The sequence below is a fragment of the Lepidothrix coronata genome, unplaced genomic scaffold (assembly GCF_001604755.1).
Source record: "Lepidothrix coronata isolate B3197 unplaced genomic scaffold, Lepidothrix_coronata-1.0 Scaffold227, whole genome shotgun sequence".
In the NCBI taxonomy this organism is placed as follows: domain Eukaryota; kingdom Metazoa; phylum Chordata; class Aves; order Passeriformes; family Pipridae; genus Lepidothrix; species Lepidothrix coronata.
Window position 1 is genome coordinate 966,840 of NW_016690407.1, and position 25,466 is coordinate 992,305.

Consider the following 25,466-nt stretch of genomic DNA (forward strand, 5'->3'; position numbering starts at 1 on the left):
TTTATTGGAGCTCTGTGAAAATTTAAGCCTTGTCCACATGGAGCATGTTAAGTGGACAAGTATTAGCTTGTGTTTTAGGCCCAGTCTAAAACACTCAGTTCCCAGCCAAATTTCAAAGGAAGCAGCTACTGAAGTGAGGATTATGCATTTAAAAAGAAGTATATTTAGTTACTGGGCAGTCTGCCATACACAAATTTCCAGTCCTGTACTTGTTCCCTGTACCTATGCTCGGAAAATGGTAGTTGTAACATCGAGACTTCCTTAATTTTACCAGTGTTTAGTTCTTTGAATAAGTCACAGATAACATTTCAGATTTTCCATACGAGTGTCAAAAAAATGCCTAAATAAATCTCAGTGTAAACATAAACATGTATCTACCTATGCATTTAGTAGCCTAATCTATAATAATGACTCCTTGCTACTTTGCAAGAACTACTAATAATGTTAGAATGTAAAATAAAAAAAATAAAACTAAATAAAATTAAATAACCACTTTACTGCCTCATATTCACTAATGGGCTCTGAACCAGTATTAACTAGAATAAATACATTTTTCAACATGGTATACAGGTAGAAACAATGATTCTAACTTCTCTGCCTTTGTAGAGAGTGCTCAGTACCTCTCAAAAGATTTATTCTTATGCTAATATTTTAATTCTTCAATATAATATTTCCTAAACTTCTAATCTAGTTAAATCAAAATCTTATTCCCACTGAATTTAATCTAATTTCAAGAAAATAGTATTTACAATCATCAAGACATATTTATTTAATGTTTTACTAGAATTTAAAAGGTAAACATTACCTGAAAACTGCTACTGTTGTTTTCATTCTCTGGGAAACTGTAATTCATAGGCTTCTTTAGATTTTGAATTCTGGAACCATAGTGGCCTCTATTGTTGTCATATTAGAATAGCATGTACTGCAAGTGTAAATAAACCACCTTTAGGCATTTTTCATTCATTGAAAATATATGACAATAGCCATCACCCTTGTTCCAATATACAGAAAAACTTTTCAAGACATTCCTGTGATAATAATATTCTCCTGCATCCAACATCTGAGCAGTCACAGACATGCTAACCTTTGTTGTCAAACGAAATTGGGTTCTGCTTTGAAAATTACAGAAGATGTAAGGCATGTAAAATTTTCTCATTTTGCTGAGAATATCAGGAAAGTGACATAAATTAGAAGCAGTTTTTTCTTCTTGCTGATCAAATGATTGTTTGTGTGAAGACAAAAGATGAAATTGCATGTTACTCTAGCCATCAACAAACTTTGATTAGATCATAGTTTTAATTTAGGCTTTCCAGTGCTATAAACACCTCCATTAATAGAAAAATGATTTTTTTTTTCAAAATACAGTTTAACCAAACTTAAAATAGAGATATAAATAGATATAGATAGATATAGATATAGATGATATAGATATAGATTAGATTAGATATAGATATAAATCTGCTTTTGAGACTACGTGTATCTCTGTCCGCTGGCTGGTCAAGAATCCCAGACAATTTCTTTAGATAATGTTTCTAGGTGAATAAAATTAGTCAAGATGAATGTCACTCTAAAAGATTAAATCTGATGTCAGTTTACTAAGAAACAACAGAATAATTACTCCTTAAAAAATGCTCAAATGCAATTTTTGTCAACATTTTATATACTAGAATGAGTTTTCATTGTGAGAAATTTAACTACTAATTAATCAGGTTTTGCCCAACACTGTGAGAACTAAAATGATACACTGAATTTCAGTTCTATGAAGTCTGATAGTAAATATTCCATGGAGAACAGACTAAAACTCAACTCCCATTTCCTTTCCCCTCAGGAAGCATGATTGATCTTCCTTATTCTCTCTGTTACAAAGTGATTTATATGCCTTATGCTTAGCATCATTGACAAAATTCTTTCCTCTCCCAATTTTTGAGCCAAAAATAATCCCCACTATTATACTGTTAAACCTATAAAAAAAAGAAGTCTTTTGCAGAAAACAATGGAACTAAATGTTTAAGATTTCATATTATACAGCATCAAATGTTCTTAATATTTGGGAGATAATTAATATGAAGTTTTATAGTAAATAAAGGTCTTCATAATCATATCTGCAGTAAAGTATGCGTGTATTTGTTGATTGACATTAGGAAAAATAATTGAAAAAATTATTTGTTGACATTGTGAGCTTTAAAAATTAGTACAATGGGCTTTTTTCATCGATAGCCAAGGACGTGATGAATGAAGTTTGGGTAATATGAACATACAACTTAAAAAGGAGACAACCTAGCACAAAGTAATCAAAGATGTTGAGAGATAGCTGTTCGCATATTTCAGTGACTTTGCAACAGAAGGATCTGATGTATGCACTGTAAATAGGAAACTTGATTCATGATCTGAGCAGATCACTCTGCCAATCTCATATTTTATGTGGCTGAAAGAAGGCTAATTTTATGTCAAATTCTGTCTGCAAGCTTTCCCAGTTTCTACTTTCTTGACTTCTTTAAATCAGCAAAAAATAGCAGCAATCAGACAGGAAGTAGAAATAGAACAAAACATACATGTATTATATACTTAGCATTGACAGATGTTTGTTCCTCTTCAGATATCAGTAAAGAAAATATTAAAGTAGCTTCTGACAGTAAGACTAACTGAAAAACCAATTCAATAGTAATGCTTTGTATATGTCAAGGTATATGGCCTTCTGTCAGTACCTTGCTACTTATCCTGAAGAAAGATGATATTAGGTAGTTAGTTAGATAATTCAGTAGAAACAGTTAAGTTATTAAGCAATTAGTATTACTGAAATAAGCACTAGGGCTGTCTCCTAAAAAGTTACTATTTCCTTGCTCTTCCAAAAGCAGATTTGATAGATGTAATAGAACTATAAAATAGCCCTGTGGGGCCCCTGGTGGTCTAGTGGTTAGGGTGCAGGACTCTCACCGCTGCGACCCGGGTTCGATTCCCAGCCCCCCGGGCAGACGGAGCTCGTCAGCCCTGTAAGGCAATCCATCTAAGAGGTCACTCTAAACAAACCTACGTCCTGAGACCCTCACTGCCACTGTCCAAGCTTGCTCAGCCCCGGCAGATGAACCTCAGGATTAAAGGGTGGGCTCAGTTCAGCACACACTGTGTCTCACCTAAAAAATCCACTGCGCAGGCTCGAAGGGTTAATGACCTTTCCCAAACCTTCGCTCGTGAAGACTGGCCATATTATTATTATAAAATAGCCCAAGCAAAAAAGGACCTCAGAAGATCACCTAGTCTAATTTTTTGTGGGGAAGGGAACCTGGATGAGATTATCTAACACCCTGTCCAATTGCATCTTGAAAAAATCCAGTGATAGCGTCTCTATCACATTCCTGAGGAGGTTGTTCAATTGAATGATTGTTTTTGCTGTAAAAAATTCCTTTCTTATATCATGATAAAACCTCTCCGGACACAACTTGTATTTATTTGCCTGTGTCTTCTCCATGTTGCTCCCTGTGAAGAGAGAGCCAACCTCTTTGCAGCTGCCATTTAAGGACTGGAATATGGTATAGAAGCCCTCCCCTAGTCCTTCTCTTCTCCAGGGCAAAAAAGGCCTAACTCCTTCAGTCTTTTCTCATAGGACAGGTTCCCCCATCCTGGGCCTCCTTTGGACCCTCTCCAGTCTTTATTTCTCTTGAATTGTGGGGACCATAACCAGGCACAGTGCTCTAAGTGAGGCCTGACAAGTGCTGAGTACAGTAGGATGTTCAAGTCTATCTCTGGTAGTTATGCCCCCGCTGATGCAGCCCAGGATCCAATATGCCATCACTGATGCAACAGCTCACAGCTGACATATTTGGCTCTCCAGCCAAACAGATCATAGCCTGTACTATTTATGTCATCCCAGGCGCAGGACTGCACTTGTCTTTGTTAATTTATACCATTACTGCTAACCCACTCTTCCAGCCAGTCCAAGTCTCTCTTTAAGATGGCTCTCCCCTCTGGTTTGTCCTCCTCACCACTCAGTTTAGTGTTGTCAGCAAACTTTCTGCGTCTGTTTCAAACCCAACATGTAGATCATTTATGAAGATGCTGAGCAGTTTGGGGCTCAGTATCATTCAGTAAAAACTGATCACCATAAAATCACCAAGAAATATGACTCTATTACAGCCTGAAAATAGGCAGTAAGTGATGGGGAAAATGTAAATCTGTAAGTTACATAGAACATTACAAGAGAGATTAATTTACAAGAAACTCCATCTTTAAAATGTCTGTAGGGTATGCTGAGCATTTTTTAAGATACAACCTTTTTTCCTTATTGTAACACTAAGTGCTACAGTAGAGATGGTGTGGTGACCTGATTTAAAATGCTTATAAGCTTTTTTACCTTTTTTTTTTTTTAATTTAGTTGAAACAGAACTTTCAAAGACAAGATTTAGTAGGAGGACTTTTTTTTCTCAAATTAGTCAGATTCAGATGCCTGATGGTGTTAATTTCACTTAAAAGAGTTAAATAAACTTTTTTTTCCTGTTTAATCCATCTTCAGACTTATAAGTCTGTGTTTTTCACACAAAGCATCTGCACAGTTCTCATTTCCCCCAGGTCTTCATTTGGAATAGGAAGTTAGAGTTAAATTCAAATGCAACTTTGTGCTTTCGATGTTCAGATGCTGCTAGAGGTTGCCCATCTTTCTCAGAAACTCACAGCACCCTTGGGGTTCTGTTTGCCATTCTAATAGCAGAATTAGGAGAAGACAGATGGTAAGAGAAAGAGTTAGATTTGGAAGCAGCTGTTATGAAATCTGCTTCAAGAATACAATTGCTTATATAGACTTACTCAGACAAAGCCAAAACAGGAAAACATATTTTTCACTTTGGCACACCAGCTGGTGTCGCTGCTATAGTCAATGTAACTGTACTATTTAGAAAAATACATATTAGGAATTGCATCATCAATGTCAACATGAAAAAGACACAAATACAAATTAATATGGGTCTCACTCATTCTACCATAAATCTTGAAGCAATTTTATTTATTAAGTGAAACATAACTACAAAAATAAGTTTAACTTAAGATGTTTAACGCTTGAGCATTCTCATAGGCATGCTTGTCTTACAGTGTTGCTGGGAATAGTGGAAGAGGCACTGATTAAATCAGCGTGAGGGTATGTGAGACACTGGAATAATTATTGGGTCAGAACCAACTCAAGAGTGCATGGGGGGTGGTGGTAAAGGATGAGTCAAATTTCATGGGGGTGAGGTAATGCCATATCCCACAAGGCAGTCCCTGCAGTCTCACTGGGTAACCTCAGACCAGCTGTCAGGCAAAAGTAGCCCAGGAGGATAGCCCACACCACATCCCTGAAGCCCCTAACCCAGCCTTAGATTGCCTGGCAATATCACCCCTCACCCTGCTCTGGAGCCCCAGAGTGGCCAGTAGGCCAGAAGTCCTGTCTGGGAGGGTTGTCACAGGGGACCAAAGCACAAAAAAAAGCAACACATGGCTCCATTTTTTTTGAGACCTGCTACCTGACCATGCAGAAGCTGGACTTGCACAGTCTGGTGGTAGCTATTTTTCTCTTATTCTTCTCTCTTTCTTCTTCTCTTAATCTCTTTTCCTAATATTTTGGGTAACTTGGGACCAAATGGATTGGATTTTGTTAAGTTCTGTGGGTTAACATGTGCAAAGTTATAGTTTTGTGGAATGCTCTATTTTGGTTGTACATTACCCCTTTAAATTTTTGCCAAGATCTCTTATTTTCTCCCTTATTTTCTAAAGTTAGCAGTAAAAGTATCTCCTAAGAAAACATGTGCTGTGTCTTCTCTTTATGCTACCTCAAGAGTTTTTGGAGCGTTGTATATTTTTAAAATAAAACTCCTGGTTGTATTCGTAGCTCTGAGGCTGGGGTTATACAGGGTGGTGAACAAGAGAATAAGTATCTTCACTATGAGATAAAGCCCCATTTCCCAACCCCTGTACTAGAGTGATCCAATCACTTTTCTGTTTTATGTCGCATATCAGCAGGAACAACAGAGCCACCACAATCTGTAGTAATGCTGTTAATGACATCTCATGCAGAAAAGTACCTCAGCTTCCACAGATGCTATAGAAATTATATATACTGTCAGACAACCCTGCCCATATGTAAGATCTGACTTGTGGGCCACTGGCTGGACTGCTCTGATTTACCTGGACATTACCAAAATGTCTGTTCTCTGACCTCATCAGCAATATGAAACTGCACACAGTAAGTTACATCGTAGGTATGACTGGGAACAGAGGTGATAGGGGTGAGATTGAGTTGCCTAAACAGAATAGCATCATGTGAGATGTCCCAGCATATCTTAACTGGGTTCTTGCTGCTACTCCAGGTGACTGCAGATCTTCCGCTAGTTCTGTGTCATATCCACCAGCACCATGCGGTTGGGTCAGACAGCCAAGAGTGACTAAAATAACAGCAAATTACTGTTTTCAAGGAATCGAGAGCTAAATGACTCTCCTTTAACTAATCTTGAGTTTCAGGTGCCACTATAAAATCTCTAAGGCTCACTCTAGTAAATTAAATTTGGCCAGGAAGAGTCCTGGGTATGAATGTTAAAAGGCATGGAATACATCCATACTGGTATCTAACTATTCTGGCACTCAAAACTAGAGCTGTCAAAATTAAAGCACTTCTTGGCTTTGTCTCAGTATGATTTGAGAAAATACTGAGACAAGCTAAAAGCATGCAAGAAGCGTTCAAGAGCATTTAATAGTGTAGGTGATCATATTTCATTGCCCATTAATGATGCTTATTGTGAGCTACTGATCTTCTTTATTTCTAAAGCAGATGGGTGGGAGAGTTAAATATCTCTAATGACACTTTTCACAGTTACCCATGGAAATTTTAGTATTTTATCCTAAGTGACCAGAAAAAGGCTCTCAAATCCATGACACACAAAGAAGGATTATCAGCAGAGATTCTGCGTATCAAAACATCCATCTGAAATAACCCCAAGCACAATACAAGCATAAGCAGAAGGTGTCTGCTTCATTATGGTTACTTAAACAAAGACCTTTGCAACCAAAAAGTAAGGGAGTATGCAATAACAAGACCTCAGAGAAACACAAACCCAGTAGGCAAGGGATAACAGAAAATGTCAAAAATCTCCCATCACTAAACAATGAGCTGTTAAGAAACTACAAGTGCAGCTAGTGAAAGGGCTGACCCGGACTTTGTAACAGACAAGAGGTGGGAAACGAGTTAAAAACGTGGATTTGAGATATTTGAGGGGATTCTGTGGGAGTATGCAAAACTAACAAAAGAAAGTGACGGGTAAAGGGATCAGGAAGGAACAAGGCTGCGTGTGTATGCACCAGCAAACACCAAGCTTGACCAGCTGGTGAGCAGAAGGCCATAGAATGTTCCTGACAGAGTTATCAGTAGGGTGGAAGATCTGTGTGCTGGTATTTGGGAGATCCTGCCAGTGTGGAGTACCTGTGCAACAAGTGTCTGGGGGCAGCAAGCACCAGGTTGGACTGGCAGGCAAATAGCGGACCTATGGGACAGCAAGAGGTATCCAGGCAAAGGTATTGGGTGAATAGAGTGGCCATGCTGGTGCTTGGGGGATCCCAAAATATATGTGTGCTTGTGCATCTAGTGAGTGCAATGTACATGCTCCCCACTAGGGAGCTACAGCACTAATATGTCTTACACAGAGATGCTGCTTAAGAAACACCTTGTCTGTGCCAATCAGTGTCCATGCCCTGTGTGTGTGTCAGTGTGCCTGTATCTCTGTAATATGCACTTATCTTTCTAACAATTTGAGGTCAAACAGTTCAGCCTGTGACTGAGTGCCCAGATCTCTGAGCTCCTGGGTTGGGCAGGAGGAAAACCTGAGCTTGGTGTTGCTGGAGTTGACAACCACTTATAGCATCCCTTCATATACAGAGCCCCTGAAACCTTTGTGATCTGAAGGAGCTTGAAACACTTAAATTGAAATGTTATCTGCCATACCATAAGACGGGCAAGAACAAGCTGCTGTTAGTGATCTGCAAAACATTATGGAAACACATAGTAGAGGGAGTGAGGTGGTCAATCCAGTAGATCACTTTCTCAGTAAGTCTCATTAGAAAATGAGAGTTCTTAACAATTTAAAACCTTCAGACTTTTTTCCTTTTTTCCCTGTGGATGCCTAGTGAAATAGAGGTTGAAGCCAGAGTTCGACAGGTCATCCAAAATGCAATTTTTTCCATGACCTGAGCTGGCTGCAAATGCCCTGCTCTCAAGGAGCCACAGATTCAAGCCTAGTTCAAATAAAATATGTACATGGTTTTTTTCATGAAAATATGGTCCTTAATTCAATAAATCCTCTAACTTTTTGTCATACTGTTTCAAGGTATTTGCAGGCAACAAATTTATCCTGACTCAGCCTGCACTGTGCTGGTCTAAAAAAAAACAAATAATTAATTTCTATTTCCCTCTTGTAGGTTGTCGAATCTAATGGGAAATTTGCCAGTCCTGTCTTGAACTCAGATGCTCAATTTATCTTTCTTGAACATAACTAACTAGACAATATCATACCATTATAGTGACTTTTCCCTTCTTTAATCTAAGTACCTAATCTGACAAAATTTAAGTTTTAATTGGCTATTTTCTTGTTTGCAGACACTCTTAGTTACTAATCTATGAGCTTAATCTACTCTATATTCTTATGTTCCTTTGAGGGGCTTACTGCACTGTTGCCTTGGAGTTTTTGACTTTTTACTTTTTATAGGTTTTCGAAGTAGTTATGTAGTGAATGTAGGTTTTAAATGTAGCTGCATTTATTATATTCCTTACACTTTAGCATAGTAGTTACACATATCCAACCCTATTACCCCATTTCATATCAATTCCCCCTAAATTCCAATAACATATTTAGTCTCTTTTTCAAGGTAGGCCTTCATTTTGTTTAAGAACATTTGCACCCTGGCCTGGACAACAAGATATCACTTAGGACTTCCGAAAGTCTCCAAGGACTGTACGTGCTCCAAAGAAGATGAAGATGAGGAAGAGGGGGTCCCAAAACTCCCCCAGACTCGATTCCTGAGGGGTGGAATGGGGCAAAGGCCGGAGCATGGATGAACAGGGATTGGATGGACATCATTATAAAAGTTGTAACTCGTGGGTCAGGGCGCGCGCATGGTTTGTATTCTCAGAGCCTGAGAGGCTTCATTAAAACCTTCCCTTATCTTACCTCCTACTTAAATTGCCCTGGAGGTTTTTTTCTCCCTGAGTCTTTTAGGTGACACACAAATGTTGTTATGAATGCTAAAGTGCATCACCTCACACTCTGTTGTACAATTTGTCATCTCAAATCATTCAAACATATTTTAAAGTTAATACTAAAACGATATGCAGCAAGGTCTGAATCCTTTGTGGCTGAGAAGCATATTCAGTGGGATTTTCAACTCCCTGGGAAAGGCCTTTCATTATCCTCTAATCATTAATGAGGGAAACACGACAGTCCACTATTTCCAGAGATCCCACCTTTGGGGCTGTGGCTTGGGTAGGTGAAGATATGTGCTTGCAGAGTTGGCTCAGGTCTATAACCTCTGGAGTGGGGAAGGGAATCAGAAATACTCAGTTTGGCGTTTCTTTTCTTCACAAGCACATCTCACTGTTAGGAGCTAGGACTCAAGTTCTCTTTGGAGGTTGCTAAGCCTGGTTGAGTATCATTTGCAGGTAATCTTTTTTGAATCTGAAGTCCCCGAGACCAATTAAAGCAAGAACTATGGTCCTCTGGTATCTTAAGCAGCCATGAAACCTTGGGTGAGGGAGAGGATGATGGGTGCAGCAACTCAAAAGTACGAAAGCATTGTGTAGTTCTGAAAGGACTAAAACCCTACAAAGAAAGAAACTTTTATTTTATTTAGCTAGTTTAATGAATTAAAACTTTTGAAGACAATATTTTTTGCATTTATAGAGGCTAGAAGGATGTCAGAACTACAACCACAGAGCACCATGTAATAGCTGCAGGTGCAGTGAAAAGAAAAAATATTTTCCAGAATTTACTGCACTTTCATTCTAAAAGCACTTTAGATTGGCTGAAATTCCTACAATAATGCAAGATTGTCTCTAGGCAATCCCATTTTTCCTAAGAACACTGACACTATAGCAAAAATGCTAGCATAGCAAACTGGAAGAAAACTCTCCCTAAACATGATGGATTGCTGTTTTCAGGCAATTTTTCAAATGCTGTTTATCCTCTATCTAGATATTCATATGACATAGATATAAAAGTTTGAAATATAATATTAGTCTTTATGAACCTACAGGAATTGTTCCCTAGGGCATATTTTAGTGCTCTAGCATAATTTAATAGAGGAAGAAAAACTAAATAAAATTAAGTTTGATGTGTTCTTCTGTTTATTAAACTTGCTTTGATTGAGATAAATTAATTATTTTTAGTTGCAGTTTAAATGACCATAATGATATAATTTTCAATATTCAGTATGTGATTTAGACTATTTGCAATAGGATTTTTGAACAGTAACACCATCTGATTAATCTACCTAACAATCACTAACTGATGAGTATATTACAGCATATGACAACAATTCATAAGATTTATGGTTCTCTTCATGAGGAACAAAACTGACATACAATTTTCATTTTTGATTTGGTGCTTCTTTTTGTACTACATATAAAGGAAGAAAACTGGAAATACTTTGTGCAGTTAAAATATTCACAAAGAAAGAAACAAATTATAATGTTAATAATTACAAGTAGGAGTTAGGGATAAGGGAACCAATTTGATGAAAAAAAAATTTAAACAAAAATTCTCACTAGTTTATCTTATGTGATGCTTAAAAAAATTGCTTTTATTGACATCAGAATTATGGCATTTTTAATCTGTAAGCCAGCCTGTCCAAAATAAATCTTTTTTATTAACCTTGACTTCAATGCAGCATTCACAGGGACCTTGCATGTGTTCTGATCCCTGAGTCACTGGAGTTTCTCCAGGTCTGGTTTTGGAGACTTGGACTCCTGACTCCAGGGAGACCAAGCAGTGGTACTGAACTGATAAACACCTCAAAATGTCCCCTACACTTCAGCATCACATCTGAAGTTATGAGAATACTATTCATCTCACAGCCACCATGTTTAACAGCCTCTTCTATTAGCATCTATTTTCAGTGGTAATTCTTAAGAAGAAATCCATAAATCAGTGACCTGAGGCTCAGTGAACTGTCTCATTCATTCCTGCTGCAGGGGCAGGAGCCTTCCATAGGAAGACAAAACAGGTAGTTCTGGGCGAAACACTGGAGCAGCCAAGTTTGTCTGCAGCTCTAGACAGAGACCTTGTTCACACATGGCACACAATGTCGAACAGCAGAGTCCACCTGACTATCAGCAATGTCTACCATAGATAATCTGGAGCATCATCAGCAATGGCAATTAAGATCATAAGAACCTTGGGAAAAAAGGTGCTCTTGAATACATACAAAAAGCAACCACTTGCCCTTTCCCACCCCACCAACCAAACCAAATAAAACAACAAAATGGCAGCAAGAAATCGAAGAACCAGCTACAGAGAGAAGAAAATTCTCTACCAATTTCTTCACTCTCATGACCAGTGATAGGACTCAAGGAAATGGCATGAAGCTGAGTCAGGGTTTAGAATTTAGGTTAGATATCTGCAATCACCCAGATTTCACCAAATTTCCTGGAACAGGCTCCCTAGGGAAGTGGTCGCAGCACCAAGTCTGTCTGAATTCAAGAAGCATTTGGACAATGCTGTCGGGCACATGGTGTGATTCCTAGGTCTGTCCTGTGCAGGGCCTGGACCTGGACTTTGCTGACCCTAATGGGTCCCTTCCAATTCAGCATATTTTATGATTCTATGAACATTCTGTTTACAATTAATTAGGAAATACTACATTATTTTCTCTTTCATTCTGACACAAACTCTTTCTATCCCTGTTCTTCCACTGGTCCTTATTGTAAAAGTTCTGCTGCTTTTTAAAACATTTTGGTACTAAAAAATTTGCTTTTAAAAATAAGCTGTAGAGATATTTTCTCTGATCTTAATACATTTTTCTCAACTTCCTAAGGAGATTAGCCTTGAACTATAGAAATTCTTAGCCTAACTTTCTCCTGAGTCATGCTATAGTTGCTCATGCCACTTTGGCAGACACACAGCCCTTATTCTTCAGGGTTGAAGTAGCTAAAAGACTCAAGAACAATTTTCATTACTTGGTGGCTCCTCTGTGCTATCTTTGTATACCAGTACTCAAAATTACATTGTTTATGGAAAGATCTCTCTATTACTTTTCTGTAAAAACTTCATTATTCTCGTAAAATTGGGATTTTCTATGAAAAAATTCGACTATTTCATAAAGTAGGAGTGTTTTGGGTGATACACTCTCACAGATTTTAGACTGGAGGAAAAGGGTTTAATAAATAAATATTTATAAACAAACATTTTGCAAGTAAAAATAGAGCACTGGAAGGCATAGTCTGACATTTTCATTTATTGCAAAGTCTTAAGAGCACAAATGAAATAAGTTTTTTCTTCAGGATATTTTCATCTATGGAAATTTGTTTGATTATGATGTAGGAAGAGTCTAGTTGTACTTTTGTTACAGTTTTTGGTTTGTAGCATCACCTAACTCAGGTTTATTCTCATCCAATCATTCTGAAAATGCTAAGTATCATCAATCCATCAATGGTTACTTTCAGGGATTAGTTAAACTGAATATTTTGGGAACCATGTGGCAGAGAATTGGAAGAGCTAATCCATTAACTTTTTGCAATCAGGAAACACTTGCATTGAGAGATGCAATGAAACTTTGTATTGAAGTTGGCTTTTTGTAGTATCTCCTAAATGTTTATTTTTAGGTTATCTTGAACAGAAAAACCCTGAGTACCATGCATTTTTAATCTCAATTGGTGCTGCACCAAGCATGTTAATTAGTATTCTTCCTTATCTGTCATAAGAATATTATGTATTTTATGCAGTATTCTTCCTCCTTTGCAGAGCTCCAAATAAATTAAGGGTGACAACATGCCATTCACTTCAGCAAAACTTCACATAATAAAAATAGATAAAAATATTGCAAAAGAAAACCACTATGCTGGAGTCACAAGAATTAAAATATAAATGGTAGCAGTTCATTATCATACTCCCAGAGCACCAAAGCAATGACTAAGGCTCTCAAATAAATTTGAAAGAAATCCATTCTATCTACCCACAAGTCATGTGCCAAATAAAAATAATTGGATCATTGTTACAGAATCAAAGAAAATTTTTGCAGCAGATATATGCTGCTCTAGCAAGTATATTACAGCTTCAATTATTATGTAGCTTTCATTACTTTTTTTGTTAAATAAAGCAGCAAATTATGTTCTCCATAATGTCAATAGTGTTACTGTTTTGAAGTAAAAGCAAAATAATTTCCTTGAAACTACTTTCAAATTAAAGTCCAGTGACTTTAACTTCCCCTTAACAATCTAAGTGAAAAAAATTTAACCCAAAGACACTGTTTTTAAAGATGGAGTCTTAAAAGTGCATCAGTACACACAGACAAAAGAAAAAAAATACCAGCATTTTCAAAACAATCTTAATTTTTTTTTACTTTGCATTTCCACACTAGAATCTAAGTGGATGAATTAGTGTGCACAGTTTAAAAATTAAAATAAAACCAAGCATTCCTAGCTGATGAAATAGGTTTTCCCCGAACATTTTGTAACTGAAAGAAACCACTAGAGGGCAAAATGTCCATTTTTAAAAGCATAAGTGACCCAGGCACCTTTATATGAAAGAGAAAAGTAATAAGGGGGGAAAATTCCCCAAAGTAGCCTTTTTTATCTTCTTCCCCGCACCCCCCCCCCAAATTAAACAGAAGCTTGTAATCAAATATTAATTATTAATATAATAATTGTCCCTCAATCTCTGAAAGGAGATGATTAGGTGACGTTTCTTGTGAGGTCAAATCTGTGTTGTTACTTCTTGTTTCTTGCTTCTACAGATAGCTACTTTTTCAAACACTTTGGTATTATCAGCACTAAACCTTTACTTTTAAGATATCTGGAAATAACAGAAACTTGAACTTGCAAGTTTACCAAAAATGGGGAAAAAAATAACTAGAAAGTCACAGGAGCAACATCTTAATTTAGCACTAATTTTGGTTTGTCCAGCTGTAAGAGTAAATACACATTTCAATTTTTTAAAGATCCAGCTGTACAGTTAAGCTGCTTTTATGACCAAGACACACATTAAAATCTGAGACTGGATTCTTATTGGGACAGAGCTATCAAAGCTATTGCCAAATTCAAATTTTAGACAACTTTCTCTCCAGCTGAGTCAGAGCCATGAGCTGAGAGGCCAGGCACTACACGGAATATATGGAGAAAGTCTGATGTTGAAAGGTAGAACCATGCACCAGCACACGCTGGGACCTGCCTGGCTGCAAAACAACTTTTCAGAAAAGCACCTGAGGTCCTGCTGGAGTCAGCAACGAGCCTCTGTTGCAAAGAAGGCAGATGGCATCCTGGGCTGCGGTGGGCAGAGCATTGTCAGCAGATTTAGGAAGATGATTCTTTCCTCCTACTCAGCACTGGTGAGGCCATGCCTGGAGAACTGTGCATCCAGTTCTGGGCTCCCCAGTACAAGAGAGATATCATCTTATTGGACTGAGTCGAGTCTAGGGCCAGTAAGATGATTAAGGGAATGGGGAATATCTCCTATGAGGAAAGACTAAGAACTGGGACTGTTCAGCCTAGACAAGAGAAAACTCAAGGGGATCTCATCAGTGTCTATAAACATCAGAAGGGAGGGTGCAAAGAGGACAGAGCCAGGCTCTTTTCAGTGGTGCCCAGTGACAGGACCAGAGGCATCAGGCACATGCTGAAATACAAGGGGTTCCCTCTGAACACTTTTTCACGGTGAGGGTAACCAAGCAGGTTGCCCAGGGAGGTGCTAGAGTCCCAATTCTTGGAGATGCTCAAAAGCTATCTGGACATGGTTCTGAGCAACCGAATGGCATCTCCACTTGAACAGAGGAGTTGGACCAGATGTTTTCCATAAGCCCCTTCCAATCTCAATTAGACTTTGATTCTGTGAGCGACATTGAGAGGCAGTGACTCATTCTCAGCTACCCAGCTATGAATGACCTTGGGTAGTAAAGACACATAACTTTGTTTTTATGAGATCTAAAAGAAGACACCATAAAGAGGTGGAGACTAAGTATAATTAATGGCTTAATAACTAAATAAATAGTTTTCTTCAGTTTTTAACAGAGCATGACATTGACCTTGCAGATAACAGTAAGAAAAATAAAAGTGTATATTAAAAACCCCTAAAAACATCGAAATAGAAGTGAAAACAGATCTCAAGGAACTAAGTGTTTATGAATTACTCACAATTACAAGGTGAACTCCATCCCAGAACTGTGGAAGAACTGAAAAATGAAGCTGAAGGGCAGAGAGCATGTATTTTCAGATTGGCTTCCATAAGGGGAGAAGAAATCTGAAGAACTGCAAAATATAAATCAGCTGTAATGGGATCCCTCAATCTGCTTCGTGAGGTGTTGGCTACAATTAAATGTTTCTACACCAATGCACTGAGGAACAAACAAACAAGAGGAGCTCAATGCTTTGGTCCAGTCTCAGAGATTTGACATCACTGGCATAAATGAAATCTGGTGGGAAGAGTCCTGTGGCTGAAGTGCCCTGTTGGACAGTTACAGGTTCTTCAGGAGGCATAGGCAGACCAGAAGAGGTGGAAGAGCACTGTATGTAATAGAAGGGTTAGAATGTATGGAGCTCACAGTTGGCAATGGCACAGTTGAGAGCCTCTGGGTAAGAATCAAGGGGCAAACAAAGAATACGGATGTCATTGCGGGAGTCTACTATAGACCTCAAGCCAGGACGATGGCACAAACAAATTATTTTTTGAGGAACTAAGGGACACTTCCAAGTCAACTGCCCTTGTCCTGATGGGGGATTTCAACTTGCCATAAATTAACTGGGAGAATTACACAGCTGGTACAACTCGAGACAGAAGATTCCTGAAAAACATGGACTACAGCTTTATGGAACAGGTCCTAAGGGACTTGGAAAGATGCCCTCCTTGATCTTTTGCTTGTCAACAAAGAGGATCTCATGACTGAAGCTGAGATTCATGGCCATCTTGGCCACAGTAACCACAAGGTGATCAAGTTTAAAATCTCTGTTAACTGAAGGAAAAGTGCCAGCAAAACCTCAGCTCTGGACATGAGAAGAGCAGACTTCAAGCTGCTCAGGGACCATCGGTGTTGGTCACTTTTTAAACATCACCTCCTAAGGCCATAGGAGCAGGCAATTCTGAAATGTCAGAAACCAAGCAGGCAAGGCAGAAGGCCAGCTTGGCTGAGCAGGGCTCTTCTCTTGGAAATAAGGCAAAAAAAGGAAGGTGTATGCCTAGTGGAAGCAAGGTCCAGTGATGGGAAGAATTCAGAGATGCTGCTTGCCACTGTAGGGAGAAAATTCGTGTGGCCAAAACTCAGATGGAATTGAAGCTGCCAGAAATGTGGGAGACAATAAAAAGAGTACTTTCAAATATATTAATGGCAATAGGCAGTATAGAAATATCATCAGCCCGTTACAGGATGAGGATGGCTGCCTCACAAACAGGGACAGAGACAAGGCAGAGGTGTTTAATGTTTTCTTTGCCTCTGTCTTCAACATAGAGTAGGGACCAAAGGGTCCTCAGTGCCCTGAGCTGGAGGACCATAATGGCAAGAATGATCATCTCCCAGTTGATCCTGAAATTGTGTGGGATCTGCTGTTCCAGCTGTATCCCTACAAATCTATGGAGCCTGATGAGATTCATCCCAGAATTCTCAAAGAACTAGCTGATGTCATCACAAAGTCTCTCTCTCTGATTTTTAGTGGTCTTGGGAATCCAGATAGGTCCCAGCTGACTAGAATCTGGCCAACATTGTCTGGATTTTCAAGAAGGGCAAGAAGGAGGACTCTGAAAACTACAGGACTGTCAGTCTCACTTCTTCGGTGCCTGGTAAAGTTATGAAGAAGATTATTCTGGGAGATATTGAAAAACACTTGAAAGACAAAACATTCATTGGTCACAGCCAGGACAACTTCATGAGAGGAAAGTCCTGCTTATCCGATGTTTATGACAAGGTAACCCACCTAGCTGATCAGGGGAAGCCAGCTGATGTCATGGTTTTGGATTTCAATAAAGCTTTTATTACTGTGTTTTATAGTATTTTTCTGGACACAGAAAGAGTACACAGCTGGATAAACACATCATGTGGTGGGTGAGCAATTGACTCACAGGTTGAGCACAGAAGGTAGTAGTGAATGGAGTAACATTCCCACCATATGAAAGCAGAAGGACCTGATCATATTTGTTGATTATAGGTTAAGTAATGGGATATTAATGTGACACAACTATCTAAAGGGCAAATGCAATACTGGTACATCATCACTGAGATTATGGTGACTGACAAGCTTAAGACACATTAAATAAAAAGGAAGAGAATTAAGTAAGAGCTATTAAAATGGTAAGGAAAATGAAAAGGCTATCATAGCAAAGAGGACTAAAAGACCTCAAGATTTTTTCATTGACCAAAATGAAGGCTAAGGTACAATTTAACTCTTCTTTGTAAAATACTTAAGGAGATATACACTGAGGAGGAAGAATAATGACTTCAATAGAGGAACTTGTTGGCACAAATACAGCTATGAATAAACTGTTAAGGGGTACTTATCAGAAGCCCTCAAGCAGCTTTTCAGTGGGGCTTGGGCAGAAAGGAATGGCAAGGGAAGTGTGAAAAGTACTGTTGAGATGGGCTTTGATATACTTATGAAAATATATTCCTTTGCAGGCACCACTCACATAGACCTATAAAGTCCCTTCTAGTCCTGATTTTCTTTTGTGGGCCTGGTCTGAGATCTCATAAACAGAGGAGTAAAGAAATTGTACTCAGAGAGGTCAGCAAGTACATTGGCATATGGATATGCTTTCAGCAATTTGGCAGACTGAACGAGCATTTGAACAGTTAGTCAATACCTGTACCAGTACTCAGAGGAAATTTAGATATTTTGTTAAGTTAGGCAGCAAATGAGAGATCTGAGGATCTCAAATGATGCATAAATTTCACTCATTGGCTTTCAGGGACTCTAGCCCACAGTGAACTACAAGTATGCACAATAAACTACGCAGCACTATACAGCTCCATTACGATAAATCATTTAAATTGCTTTCTGTTCTAGTAGCCAAGCTAACTAGGGCTTCCTATATTGAAGTTTGCACTGTACATGCACCAAAAATATCTTACCTGCAATGAGAAAGAAATCTGTAGCAATAGACAGCTACAGTAACTTTTGAATATTATTATAAAGTAGTACTCATAGAAAGTCACATCTTCCAGAATGAACTTTCCAGAAAACTAGAAAAAAAAGTAATAAAAATCAGGCAGGTACACTGTAGTGGGTTTCTGTGGCTAGGTTTTGGTAGCAGAGGGGGCTACAGGGATGGCTTCTATTAGAAGCTGCTAGAAGCTTCCCCTATATGGTGGAGCCAATGCCTGCCAGCTCCAGGACGGCTTCCTGCCACTGACCAAGGCCAAGCCAATTAGGAATTATAGCAGCGCTTCCATGACAACACATTTAAGAATAGAAAGTTATTGCACAGATGAAAATTTCAGCAAGGGAAGAGCTGAGTGAGAACATGTGAACAACAAAGTAGAAACCAAGGTCAGTGCAGAAGGAGGGGCAGGAGGTGCTCCAGGCACCAGAGCTGTGGAGCTGTGGAGCTGTGGAGCACCTGTGCCCCTGCAGCCCATGGAGGACCATAAGGGTGCAGAGACCCACCTGCATCCCACGGAGAAGTCCATACTGGACCAGGTGGATATCTGAAGGGCGCTGTAACCCCAAGGGAGGCCCAAGATGGAGCAGGGTCCTGCCAGGGACCTGCAGCCCACGGAGCGAGGAGCCCACACTGGAGCAGGTTTTCCCTGGTGGGACTTGTGGCCTTGTGCGAGACCCAAACTGGAGCAGACTGTTCCAGGAGTGCATCCCATGGAGAAGTGACCCATGGGACAGCAGATTCATGGAGAACTGTTGCCTGTGGGATGGACTCACACCAGAGAGGTCCATAAAGGACGGTCTCCCATGGGAGGGACCCAATGGGAGCAGGGGAAGGACTCCTCTCCCTGAGCAGCAGTAGAAACAACAACTGACAGTAACCCCCATTCCCTGTCCCCCTGCACTGCTGGGGGGTAGGAGGTAGAGTTTCAAAAGAAGGAAGGGGAGGGGGAAGGTGTTTTTAAGATTATTGTACATCTCACTTTTTTGCTCTGATCCTATTAGTAATAAATTTAATTAATATCCCCACTTTGAGTCTGTTTTGCCTGTGATGGTGATCAGTAAGTGCCCTCTCCCAGCTCTTAACTCATGAATCTTTTGCTGTTTCTTTTCTCTCCTCTGTCCACTTGCAGAGGGAAGGCAGAGAGTGGTTTTAATGGGTCAGCTAATGTGCAGGGTCAACCGACTACATACACTTACTGAACCAAGCAAATGGCTAACTCTATCCTGTTCTTATATCATTCTCATCACTTTAGTACTCAGGCTTAAGGAACAGAATAACTACACCCCTGAGTTAGGGCATTAAAAAAAAGTTACTATAAGTGAAAACAACCAAAATATTCCACAATAACAAAATAACTGAGTAACTTCTATCTAGGAATTTAGGACAGGAATTGAATGAGAATCAAGAAGAATGCAAAAGAAGCATTAAGTGATTGTGCTTGTAACAGATTTAGACAGGCCTTAGCAAGTGGAACAAAAACACTAAATGATTTAAGAAATTACTTTAAGTAAAATTCCTGTATTGACATTACCAGTTCAATAGAAGTGTAAAAGAAAACAAGGAAGGTGACTCAGGGAAAAAAACCCCAACAACCACACAAAAGGAGACCCTAAGATCTAAGTTATCCATTACTAGGACATAACAGGACATATAAAAAGAGAACAGGAGGGAAGTGACAGAGAAGCTGCAACAAGGAAAATTTAAATTCAGTGAATGAAATGAACCTATTTTGAATTCATTGAGTAGATTCATTGAATTCATTATACATTAATAAAACCAAAACCAAAATATCTAATATTTTTTGTTTTTTTTTATGAATGTTGAAACACATGTAACTTCATATGTTACAAATAAGGTCACTTCCAATTCATCTACAGTTTGGAGTTGTGTTTGTCTCATTATATCGGTAATGCAAAGAAAGACATTTCATGATAAATGCTAAGTACATAGCATTTAATGAGTTGTAACTTTTCATTGGCCATGAAATTAAATACTGACACAGTGAAAAGAAAAAAGAAACATGCTTTATAAGACCAGGGCCTGCTAAGAAAGGGGAAGGAAGAAGGAAACTTCGTCCTGTTCTGTTAACAATGGGTTTAAATACCAAATTTCTGGATTCAGGTATTCCCCAAACCAAAAGGCAGACTGTGACCCCTCTCTTCTGTTTCTGTTGAACCCTCCCTTCAATTTCAGACCATAGAAACAAAAATTAAGGCTGATGACTCTTTTCCACTGCTTTTTACTCCTTAGCCTAACATTGGTGTTCATCTAAAGGTTTTATTTTCTGGAAAAAAACCAGGTGAATGATCTTGTGTACTCTCAGGAAATCCTTCCTTTGAGAAGGTGATGATGCTGAATTATGTCAAACTGTCAACCTCATAATGTAAAACAAAATGAAGATGGATAGTCATATGATCAAAAATAGTCATGTAAAAGGGTTTAGCAGATGCTGTCTCATTAGCAGAGCTGCTAAAGAGAATCTCTCAGCTATTGTACATCTCTGATCTATTACAATGGAAAGGAAAAGTTTCAGCAAGTTACCATGAAAGTGGACTAAGATAAAATTTAAAGGAAAAAATATTTATATTCTCAAAAATTTACAAAAATGAGAATTTTCATTCAATCCGTATAATTTATCCAGGTACTCATGCCAGAGATTTTAGGAATATATACTGAAAATTGTTCTGGTGGGGTTTTGGATTTGATTTTCTTTTTTTTCTCTTTTTTTTTTTTTCTTTTTTTTTTGATCTCTAAGAGTGCCCTCACTGAGTCACCGCTCCTTTTCTTTGGGGGTCATTTCACACAATAGAGCTGTCTCCAGGTGCACTGAAAACAAATTTGTAATTATCCTTGACATGATTTCTATTGTTTCCAGGACCTTTGATACAGAAAAATCCTTGATATCATTCAAACTATAATGACCTTCACAAGGTCTGTATGACAGACTTGAAGTCTTTAATTTAAAAACAATAATCCTAGTAAAGTCAAATATTTTTTAATGCCCTGATAGCAATATTAAACTTCATCACTGGGATAATTTCAGTAAAGTCTCACTGAGAAAAAATATGTATTCAAAAATCATTTGAATCTCTTTCTCTCCATGTTTCTTAATTTCCACTGTTTCTTTACTAGTTTCAGTTGCTTTAACTGCTTCTTTTTGACCACAGCTCATCTGTTTTCCCCATTCCCCCAACTACATTACTAATAAATCGTGCCTTTATAGAATTATTTTCCACCTCTCTCATTGATCTTATTTGCTTTGCCTGAATTTTCCAGGGGTTCTTTGTTTGCCAAGGTTCCGTTAGCAACTGGAATCATCTAGCTTAATATGATAGACTAGACCAGGCAGGCTGCTTTTGCATTATAGCATCATAAAACTTTGAAAGAAGTGAAAAAATTAATTAATTTATTGAAGTATTACATTTCAGAAGTTATAGCAGAAATTTGAAAACTTTTTTGGTTTGGTTTTCTTTAAAGAAAATTAAGTAGCTGTTAAATCAGCTAGAATTATTTTTATTTCAATTAGGCAACCATATAAGGCTGCTAAAGCATGTATAATACTATAAATAAAGGTGTTTTGAAAAGCCTGAAGTGACAGACTTAACAGCTAAAGTTATTTTTTTTTTTTAGAAACTAATTGGATAGTTTACCCTTTCCTTTTTATTTTGTACAACTTTTCTCCTTTTGTATCTCTTTCTATCACCCAAAAGCTGGTGGAGATATCTGCATCCCAAAAAGCTGTGCTTGTGCCATGTTGCTGTGCACATAAAATCAATGCTTTGCTACAGGAAGCAGCCAAAGAGTCAAAGGTGTTCGGGAAGCAGCTTTAAACCCTGAGCAGCTTTAATACTTCATTTCATAGAGTTATAGTTGTAATTTCTATAGCAGGCTTGGGAGTTACTGAGCATTCTAGCTCTTGAGTCTGAATGTTAGAATGATGCACTAAGACTGTCTATGAGCTAAGCAGCTGAAATGGACCATTAAACCATAAAATAAAAGCTAGAAATACGGGTCAATTCTATCAAGAGGATCCCTAAGGTCAGAGGAATTACTATGAAGGACAGTGGTAGTCAATCTAATAAATATAAGCTTTCACTGAATGATCAATTATATCATATGCCTCTTTCTTATCTGATGATCTAACTAATTAGATGAATTGCCTAATGTACTTTCTCAGAGCTTCTGGATTCCACTGTTGTTGACCACCTGTAAAGTAGAAACAAGAGTCTGATACACATCCACTTACCAGAAACCTTTATGAGTTTGTGTTCTGTGCACTATCAGAGAAGTACAGGAAAAAAAGAGACATGAATTCTGCAGGGACAGTAGGTAAGAAATAAAAATTTTATTTTCTTGCATTAACATTTCAGACAAGCATCACACATTTCAATATCCAAATCTAGATGTCTCTGTTTGTATCAGAGCTGTATCTGATCTTTAAACCTTCAGACCCACCTCAGCTACATGAGGTGGAAAAAAAAATCTCCTGCCCTTCAGTTGTGTTGAGCTCATTTTGCTTAAATAATTTCAACTAACAACACAGACCTGTGCTCTCAGCCGGATTTGGACCAAATGACCTTCAGAGGTCCTTTCCAACCTGAATTACTCCATGATTATGTAATAGCCTTTTTTTCCCACTTTGTGTGTGTGTGTGTACGAAAATAGTAGAGGACTACTAAACTTTCTGATCTTAAATTCATCCCATGAGATGAAGTATCTAAGCATAATCTATAGCTACTTGAAAACACATAAGTTTGAAATCTCTTTAGTATTGCAACATGCTTTCAGTCTCTCTCAGGACATTAAAATGGGTGGCAAGAGCAGACAGAGAGGTTGCTGAAGTTTGCTTTAAAAATAAATTTCAATTATAAATGAGCTCTTAGTCTGAGGGCATTTAATTTGACAATAAACAAGTAGCAATTTTTTTGACATCTAAATGCCTAGCATCATATTTCCAGCAGTCTGAGGCACATACATGCAGAATTTTCATTCCCCCTGCTTTCAGCTGGGAGTCCCACATGGATTTCTAGTGCAAAATTAACTATCTCTGGCACAAAGCATATTCCTGCTGGCAAGGAGATTGGAAGAGGCATGGATATTTTGCCTTGGCTGAAGCTTGTATTAGTTGGTAACTTCAGTTACCTTTCAGGATGGTCTTTTGCAGAATGTATTTGTTTACGCTAGAAAGTAGACCCTTGAGTTTTAAATAAATTAGTGTACTGTCTTTTAATTATTGTCCTGTCTCTTTTGTCTAACTGCATCAGATTCTGTGTATTTTCCCAACACTAAATTCATACTTCGTAATCACATATATTTTAGAGTAGCTTTTCTTGTTTGTATCATTATAAACTAAATCAACTGCTTCATTTTACATAGAGAAGAAAGTTTGTGGTCTTATTAAAACTCCAGTAACAGCCTATTCAATTTATTCTTGTGCAAAACAAAAGACATATCTTAAAGTGGGAGAAGTTTTATTGTTTGGGGCTTTTTCCCCATGAATTTCAGCCCAATGCTCTCCATCATCACGTATACCATAGAGGTAATAGTAAAGATTAAATGATACAAGGATAGTTAATAATTGAATGCTACCACAATTCCTCACTTGCTGAATTCCCATGAGGTACTAGGCATATTCAAGGATATTACAGTCCCTGTATTTAGACACATACAGCTATCTGCTTTCTCCACTATATCAGACCTCCTTTAAAACAAGCTCCTGATAATTCACTTCACAGCCTATATCTCCTTACTTTCCATTTCCTTCTTCTTGAATCAATGTCCTCAGAAAGACACCTGCTCTATTGCAAGAGTATATTTCCCACAACTGGAATTGGCACAGGCCCTTGCTCTTCTCTAGGATTGTGGGACAACAAATTACTCTGTCAGAAAAAAGGAAGCTGAATTAATAATTCCGTTTCTCTGTGCTGGCTCTATTTGTCACTGCTTCTGCCCTTCTGTCATAGCTAGAAAGACCCATTGAGCATTGGCATTCCTTATTGCCTGAAACAGTCCATGAAACAAAAATATCCATACACATAAGAAGAATTAGAAACACACAGGCCTAAAGATGACGAAATCGGTCATAGATTTTTGATATCAAGTAAATGTGAAAGGTGCTCCCTCCACTCGAAAAGTGACTATTGCTGTGGTACTCCAAGGCAGATGCTTTCTCTACAGCTGTCCTTTGAAGCAGTGAAGCCTGTGAACTGAGCAACCTGTGGCACGCTCCCTGACCTGACTGCCTACCCAGGCTCAGATTGTCCACACTGTCACAGAGAGAAAGCCACAACTTTGTCCCCCGTGGTGAACCCACTGCAGTATCAGTCTGACCTTCCAACACATAGTGCCGAGAACTGCATAGGAAGGAGTCAGCTGACTGATCTGTTGTGGCATACATGATGGCAGATGTAGCCAACGCAAGAAAATTGTCTCAAACCTGCACATTAACTTGCCTGTCTGCATCTGAGTATGGGCCTTATTGAAGTACCAACAGAAAAGAGTCGCTTGAGCTTACAGGTGGTTTCAGGCTACCTAGCTTAAGATGAAAATGCAACTAATGACAGTGATGTGTGCACTTTATACAAATTTGTGTTACCTCTGCATTTGGTGTGCTGAATATACCAACTGTAAAATAATATGTCCTGTTGGTGACCCTGTTTTAAGTAACACCTTAGTGAGATGAAACTGACTAAAGTAACCACTGCAAGGTGTAACCGGCTGAGAAGGGCACTCCGTACACAGTTTCAAAGCTCCCTAGTCAGTTTATGAATGATTATGCCTAGGAATATTTGAATTTGTCTCTATTGAAGATGGTATTTTTTGATTAGCATCTTAAAAAGCTCTATTTCCTGCAGTTTGGCTATCTTTTCGTGTAGTCCTTGGCATATCAGTACCTTGCAACAAATATACAGAATTTTTTTGGTTTTTCATAGCATGTATGGTTTTGCTAACTCTAAAAATATTAAAAGCTATCATGTATAATATAATTCCTAAATAATTGTGTCACATAAACTAAATGCAGAGAAGGATACAGACAAGTAATCTAAAGTGGTAATAGTATGACTATGTATATCAAACACAGGGTATAAATGTGTTTCTCCTTATTTACTACCAGTAAACAAGCCAAAATGAACCCTTAAAACATCATTGCCTCCTTTATTATAT